This window comes from Phocoena phocoena, chromosome 5 (genome assembly GCF_963924675.1).
Source record: "Phocoena phocoena chromosome 5, mPhoPho1.1, whole genome shotgun sequence".
Taxonomy (NCBI): Eukaryota; Metazoa; Chordata; class Mammalia; order Artiodactyla; family Phocoenidae; genus Phocoena; species Phocoena phocoena.
The window spans coordinates 118,245,001-118,252,631 of record NC_089223.1 but is presented as its reverse complement, the minus strand read 5'-3'; the positions used below and the strand labels follow the sequence as shown (position 1 = coordinate 118,252,631).

At 39.5% G+C, this 7,631-nt stretch overlaps 1 pseudogene; it reads left to right on the top strand.

Annotated features, from left to right (window-relative positions):
* Nucleotides 1–3,473: 3,473 nt before the first annotated feature.
* Nucleotides 3,474–5,132, top strand: LOC136123251 (protein LTV1 homolog pseudogene; annotated as a pseudogene).
* The last annotated feature ends 2,499 nt before the right edge of the window (nucleotides 5,133–7,631 follow it).

Sequence of the window (7,631 nt, the reverse complement as noted above, 5' to 3'; positions counted from 1 at the left end):
TAAATCACAGCAAGATCCTTTCTGACCCACCTCCTAGAGAAACGGAAATAAAAACAAAAATAAACAAATGGGACCTAATGAAACTTAAAAGCTTTTGCACAGCAAAGGAAACCATAAACAAGACCAAAAGACAACCCTCAGAATGGGAGAAAATATTTGCAAATGAAGCAACTGACAAAGGATTAATCTCCAAAATTTATAAGCAGCTCATGCAGCTCAATAACAAAAAAACAAACAACCCAATCCAAAAATGGGCAGAAGACCTAAACAGACATTTCTCCAAAGAAGATATACAGACTGCCAACAAACACATGAAAGAATGCTCAACATCACTAATCATTAGAGAAATGCAAATCAAAACTACAATGAGATATCATCTCACACCAGTCAGAATGGCCATCATCAAAAAATCTAGAAACAATAAATGCTGGAGAGGGTGTGGAGAAAAGGGAACACTCTTGCACTGTTGGTGGGAATGTAAATTGATACAGCCACTGTAAAGAACAGTATGGAGGTTCCTTAAAAAACTACAAATAGAACTACCATATGACCCAGCAATCCCACTACTGGGCATATACCCTGAGAAAACCATAATTCAAAAAGAGTCATGTACCAAAATGTTCATTGCAGCTCTATTTACAATAGCCAGGAGATGGAAACAACCTATGTGCCCATCATCGGATGAATGGATAAAGAAGATGTGGCACATATATACAATGGAATATTACTCAGCCATAAAAAGAAATGAAATTGAGCTATTTGTAATGAGGTGGATGGACCTAGAGTCTGTCATACAGAGTGAAGTAAGTCAGAAAGAGAGACAAATACCGTATGCTAACACATATATATGGAATTTAAGAAAAAAAAATGTCATGAAGAACCTAGGGGTAAAACAGGAATAAAGACACAGACCTACTAGAGAATGGACTTGAGGATATGGGGAGGGGGAAGGGTAAGCTGTGACAAAGCGAGAGAGAGGCATGGACATATATAGACTACCAAACTTAAGGTAGGTAGCCAGTGGGAAGCAGCCACATAGCACAGGGAGATCAGCTCAGTGCTTTGTGACAGCCTGGAGGGGTGCGATAGGGAGGGTGGGAGGGAGGGAGACGCAAGAGGGAAGAGATATGAGAACATATGTATATATATCACTGATTCATTTTGTTGTAAAGCAGAAACTAACACACCATTGTAAAGCAATTATACTCCAATAAAGATGTTAAAAAACAAAACAAAAAAAGAATGTATACGTGTGTATAACAGAGTCACTGTGCTGCATAGCAGAGATGGGCACAACACGGTAAATCAACTACACTTCAATAAAAAAAGAAAAATTTAAAATTATTATTTTATTATTATTAATCTTTCAAATATAATCAACCATTCAAAGTAAAAATGGTGACAATGTATTAGGTGGTTATTAAGATATCTAGAAGTAAACTGTATGATGACAGTAGCAAAAAGGCAGAGAGTAAAGTAATGGAAGTATATTATATTTATATTCTCATTCTGTATGTAAAATAGGTTATCACTTGGAGTTAGACTGTGATAAGTTAAAGATGCATAATACACACTCTAAAACAATCTAGCAAGTAAGATGGCCAAGAGTTACAGCTAATAAGCTAACTATGGAGGTAAAATGGACTCCAAAAAATGTATACAATTAATCCATTAGATGACAAAAATAGAAAAGAGGGAAGAGGAATACTGTGCATATTTGATATAACAAATTAATTTTGGAATTTCACAATACTAATTTCTTGCTCTTAATGCACTGACTTATATTTACAAAGATATAATTTTCTCTCTACCTGCTATATTATAATCACTTCAAATGTCACAATCAGTTATATAAACATGTAAATCAACACATTTTCTTATGGACTACATTATATTCTAAATTATATTTGTTTCCAAGCCTAACCCAAGATTCTTTTTTGCATCATTCTCAAACATTCTCAAGCAATTCTCAGACTGTTATCTCTATATATCTCTATATATAAGACAGCTATGTCAATGCCTCATAAAACAAAGTGGGAGCATATCCTCTAATTTACACCTAGCCTCCACATAATATGGTAGGAACATTCTTCAGTGGCATGCAGAATGCTAACAAATGGTCATTCCCATTTTCTGTTCTATAATTCAGACTGGAGGGGAAAAATCATGAAAGTTAAATGGAGGAAATTTGATTTGACCTTTGTAACTAAACTTTCTGTTAACCAAATCTGAATGTCTTCACTGACTAGTAGGTTACCTATATAGCAGAAACAATTATCATCAGGGATGAGACTAGATGTGCTACTGGTACTTTCCTCTGATGATTGCTCTGTCTTCTGAATCAGCTGAGCTAACTAACTACCTTAGCCTTAAAACTGGGGGTGGACTGGGGGGCACTGAAATTACCTCTCACATATTGATGGACAGACAATATATCTACTGGGAGGGAGTTCCATTTACCTGGCTTCAGGTTTTATGTAGAAGTTCATCTACTGAAGTAACTAACCTTTCTGACTTCTGCTCCAACCAGGTGAGGAATGATGTACCTGACTGGAAAGTTTGGGGGAATCAACTGGGCCATTCAATATAAGCCATTCCTCTTTCAGTGACAACCTGACCTCAGGAGCCATGCACGGCTCTCTGTGATGGAGTAAGGGACCTGCCATACGAGTGAGGCTTGTGCTTGTCAGCTGTGCCAGTGGCAAGATGGGTAACTGTGTCTAAATTGGGGGTGCATACCTATTTGGCCACAGATCTTAAGAAATCCAAATTGTTATTTAACTAGGCAAAATTAGTAGACTTATTAATGAACAAATAACAACTAGTGGAGGTCTATATTATGAAAAGAATAAGTTTCATTTTGGGGTTAAATAAGGTAGAAACAACACTCAGTGAACACATGGAAGCCAGAGACTAAGAGTTTAATTTAAAAGGACAATCTCTGGAGTTCTCTGATTCTAGAAATCAGCTTTCTTTTTAATAAAGGTGATATATTAAGTGATTAGTTTCTTCTCTTGGGAGCCTACATCTGTCTCTATATTGGTTCCAGACTCAGGATGGGGAGAAGGGATCAAGTACTTATTGATCCACTCAGACTCCAACATCTTGGTAAATGGGCAAGCAACCTTGAGAAATAAATAAGAAATGGATGAGGGAGGGGACAAAATAGCATGGGAAACCAGTGTTTTGATCAAGGCTGGGGCTTTACTGTGTTAGGCCATGTGGGTTTTCAAGCCTGAGTGGGGCACAGAGTCAGACAGGTAACTTGAGACTCTTTTGACAGCTTTGGCTGACCTTGCAGGTGTAGCTGAGGCAGGGATTAAGTGTTTTTCAGCATTGTTGGGTGGAATAATATTTGCAGCTTTTATTGTGTCTCTGAGCCAATTCTTCAGACCTGCAGTGTGAAGTCCAAGAGTAGATGTATGGCATGGCCTTAAGACGTGGCTACTAGGTAGGCCTTGTCCACTTCCAAGATGTGTCACCTGTTCTGGGACCCTCAGGTCACTGTTCTTGGTGTGAGCCCCACACAGCAACAGAATGGGAGGGAAAGCTCTTTAGAGAGAGGAAAACTGTGTCTTTTCCACATGGTCCATTCGAGTCAAAGAGTCTTTAGTAGCAGATGAAAATGCACCCCAGAGGGTTCTGTTGCCTACACAAAATAAATGAAGAATGTGAGCAAAACAGAGGAAGTTATGAAGAGTTCTTTGACAATGATTATAACTACCTACGGCACTTGAAAGAATCATCTGGGCCCTATGTGCTTAAATTCAAAATACCTTCAGCGTAACAGGAGAGATGAGAAAGAGGAAACTTTAATAATTCTAGGCCATGGATTTACTTTGCCTTAATCAGAGTTTGCATCAGAATTTAAGGAAGGTATTGAACTGGTAAATAAAACAGCTGCTATTTTGGGTCCTCAACTGGATTTGGATCCTGATGTTGTTGCAGCTCTTGGTGATGATTTCGACTTTGTTATCCGGCATCTATGTGAAAATGATTTTATCCTTCAGGGTGATGAGGAACAAGAGAGGAAGAGGGAATAGATGGAAAGAAATCTAAAGCTGAAAATGGCAGTGAGTGGAAAGATATGGACGGGAAGGAAAGTGATAGGGAGGAACGATGACTATGATTTTTTTTTTTTTTTTTTTTTGCGGTACGCGGGCCTCTCACTGTTGTGGCCTCTCCCGTTGCGGAGCACAGGCTCCGGACGCGCAGGCTCAGCGGCCATGGCTCACGGGCCCAGCCGCTCCGCGGCATGTGGGATCTTCCCGGACCGGGGCACGAACCCGTGTCCCCCGTATCGGCAGGCGGCCTCTCAACCACTGCGCCACCAGGGAAACCCGATGACTATGATTTTTAAAGCCCATTCTCAAATGAAGATGATTCGTCTGCCTGTGCAAACCTCATGAAGTCATAGGAAGCCATTTTTTAGGAAGAAGAAATAAAAAGTCACTTCATAGAGAATTCTATTACTTCCTCAGTCGCAAGAAGAAATGAGCAGCTGACCCTACATGAGCAGTTTGAGAAGTTTTACGAGCAATTAAGATGATAACAAGATTGGAGCGCCAGATAATGCCAAATTGGAGGGTTCCATTAATGTATCAATAGATAGCAATCGGTTACATGAAGTTTTAAATGACGAATGCAAAGAGAAGGCAGAGAATTGTATGAAGTTGAATACACTTTAAGACTCTGAGGATGAAGGTCTGCCAGTTAATGATATTGATGAGTCTGAGGAAGAAGAGATGGTTTCTCTAGTTCTAGAAGAAGCAAAAGAGAAGTGGGATTGTGAATTCATTTGTAGCACATGCTCCCATTTATTCAACCATCCTTAGCTTATCAAATATTAACCAAAGCCCAAACAAATCCAAGTATTTAATAGAACAGGAATACCTCTCAATGGCTTACCAAAGAAAGGACTCACAGCAGAACAAGTTAATAAGTGTAGATGATTAATGGCAATGATCTACTTAAGGTATCAACTCAACCACATTCTAAAAATGAAAGCAAAGAAAAGAGCAAGAAAGCAAGTTATAAAAGAAGAGCACAGGGAACAGAGAGCAGAGAAGAAAGCTAACAAATTAGCCTTCAAAGTGAAGAAACAAGAGCAGGAAAATGAGTGCTGCATTTGAAGAATGTTGAGGGTCCGAGTTATAAAAATGGGACATTTAAGAAAAGGCACATCCCCCATTAAGGACTCCTCATTATGTTCAATCATGAATTACAATCTTCAAATGACAAAACTCTGCAATTTTTATTGATAGGTACTGAAAAAACAAGTGTAGTATTTGAACTAATTTTATAGCTCGATTATAAAATAGTTGTAGAACAAGTTTTCCCTGCTGACCATCATGTACATCCTGTCATAGTTTTATTTTAATTGTAATGTCTATTTACGTTGTTTTGAAGGTTTAATTAAATTTAATGTTATGCTGTAAACTTTACATTATCGCTAAAATAAATAATTTCATGAATGTGAAATGTTTGGATAAATTATTAGAAAATATCTTCATGACTTAAATCCAAAGGCAACAAAGTTCCATAAAGGCCATAATACTAATGGGTGGAGTCTTAGTCTTAAATTCCTAGTGCAGGCCCTCGACGGGCAGGTGTAATTCAGCTGCCCTGATAATTTTCCTTCTTATTCTGCTTTAAACTATACTCAGGGCCAAGGAGAAATCTGTGAAAGGGTTCACTTTAGGAGTCATGCAGCTTTGCCTATGGCCTCAAAACTTACCCTCTCACCACTATAACACAGACTGTCTTTAATACACAGATTCTGATGGTAGTTTTAGATATGAGACCCAAACTATTATTTCACCAAGGGAAGAGTGATAGATTTTATCAATGAACAACTAAAAATGGAGGGAGCTGTTATAATAAAAATACTATTTCATCTTCTTTTCTTAAGGTAAAGAAACAATCCTGAAAATAAGGCAACAAAGCCTAAGAAAGTGATTTAACAGGGATGTTTCTGGAACATTCTAAATCTAGAAATCAGATATGCTTTAGAAATTAGGAAGAAATGGGGGACTTTCCTGGTGGTCCAGTGGTTGGGAATCCACCTTCCAATTCAGGGGACATGGGTTCGATCCCTGATGGGGAAATGGGATCCCACATGCTGTGGGGCAACTAAGCACGTGCACCACGCCTACTGAGCATGCAAGCCACAACTAGAGAGCCTGTGCTGCAACTGCAGAGCCCATGCACTCTAGAGCCTGCATGCCACAACTAGAGAGAGAAGCCTGTGCACCGCAGCGAAGAGCCTGCATGCCGCAACTGGGACCCAACACAGCCCAAAATGAAATAAATAAATAAATATTAAAAAATATATAAATTAGGAAGAAATGGGAGTGGTTTGAAAAAGATGCCTGAGTCTTATTCGCAGACTTGGAAAATTTTCAGAATAGTAACAACAAAGAAAAACAGTATCATTAAAATAGAACTAGAAGAAAGTCTGAGATCTTAAAGAGGCAGGTGAGACACAGTGAAAAGGGACATGAAATGATTCCTCTTCAGAGGCCAGGCTAGAAAGACATAAAAAAGGTATGCCCTAACGGCAGTTTTTGAAAACCCCCAAAGCAGCTCCAGATTACAAACTAGCTCTGCTAGCCAGCTTCAAAGATGCCCTCAATGTTCCCAGCCTCATAATATTCACGCTCCTATATAGTTTCCTCCTACTTTGTATCTGGGTTCGTTGGTGTGACCAATGGAATAAGGCAGAAGTGGTAGGTTACTTTCAAGGGTAAGTCATAATAAGATATTGTAACTTTCTTCTTGCTCTCTCCCTTAAATCACGTTCCCTGCTGAAACCAGCTACCATGTTGTGTGAACACTCAGGATGCCCTTTTAGGCCAATATGCAAGGAACCGAAACCTTCTGCCAAAGTCAGTGAGGAACCAAGGGATCCTGCCAAGAACCATGTGAGTAAGCCATCCTGGAAGTGGATCTTCAAGCCCCAGGAAAATGGTCAGATGATTGCAGACACACACACAGAAAAAGACTAAAGAAAATGTCCATCTGTGGGGTGTTGTAACCATGAATGGTTTTTGTTTTCTCTGTAATGTTTATATATTCAAAGTTTTCTAAAACTAGCATTGTTTTAAAATTTAAGATTAGAAGAGGCAATGATACAAGTAATAGGTATGGAGGGGCACGCATGCCAAGAGCGTGGCTTGAACAAAGGCACAGAACCAGACAAGTTAACAGCTGGGTGAGATTGGCGACCCCCCAGGAGAGCCTGAAACTAGGACTCGATGCAACTGATCCAGTACAGAAGTGGAGAGGTGAGACCGAGAAGGGAAGGAAAGCAATACTAATGTGTTCAACAGTAAGATACCAGTGTGGGCAAATGGAACTCAAGTCCATTGGAGACTTCTGGGGGATCCACCCAAAAGAGAAAACAGCTGGGGAATTTAATCACCAACCCTCTTTGTCATTGGTTGATGGCTTTATAGCGATGTACAGCTCTTGCAAACTACCTTATACCTAGACTAAAGGCAATCCTGCAGCCAAGGTGCTCATGGTAAGAAGTGTACAGGAACGCAGAGGATTGGGGAAAGACGGTCACACACACAACGCAGAGTCTGCTAATCTGCCACACAAGCAAAGGATATATGTGGGAGGCACTG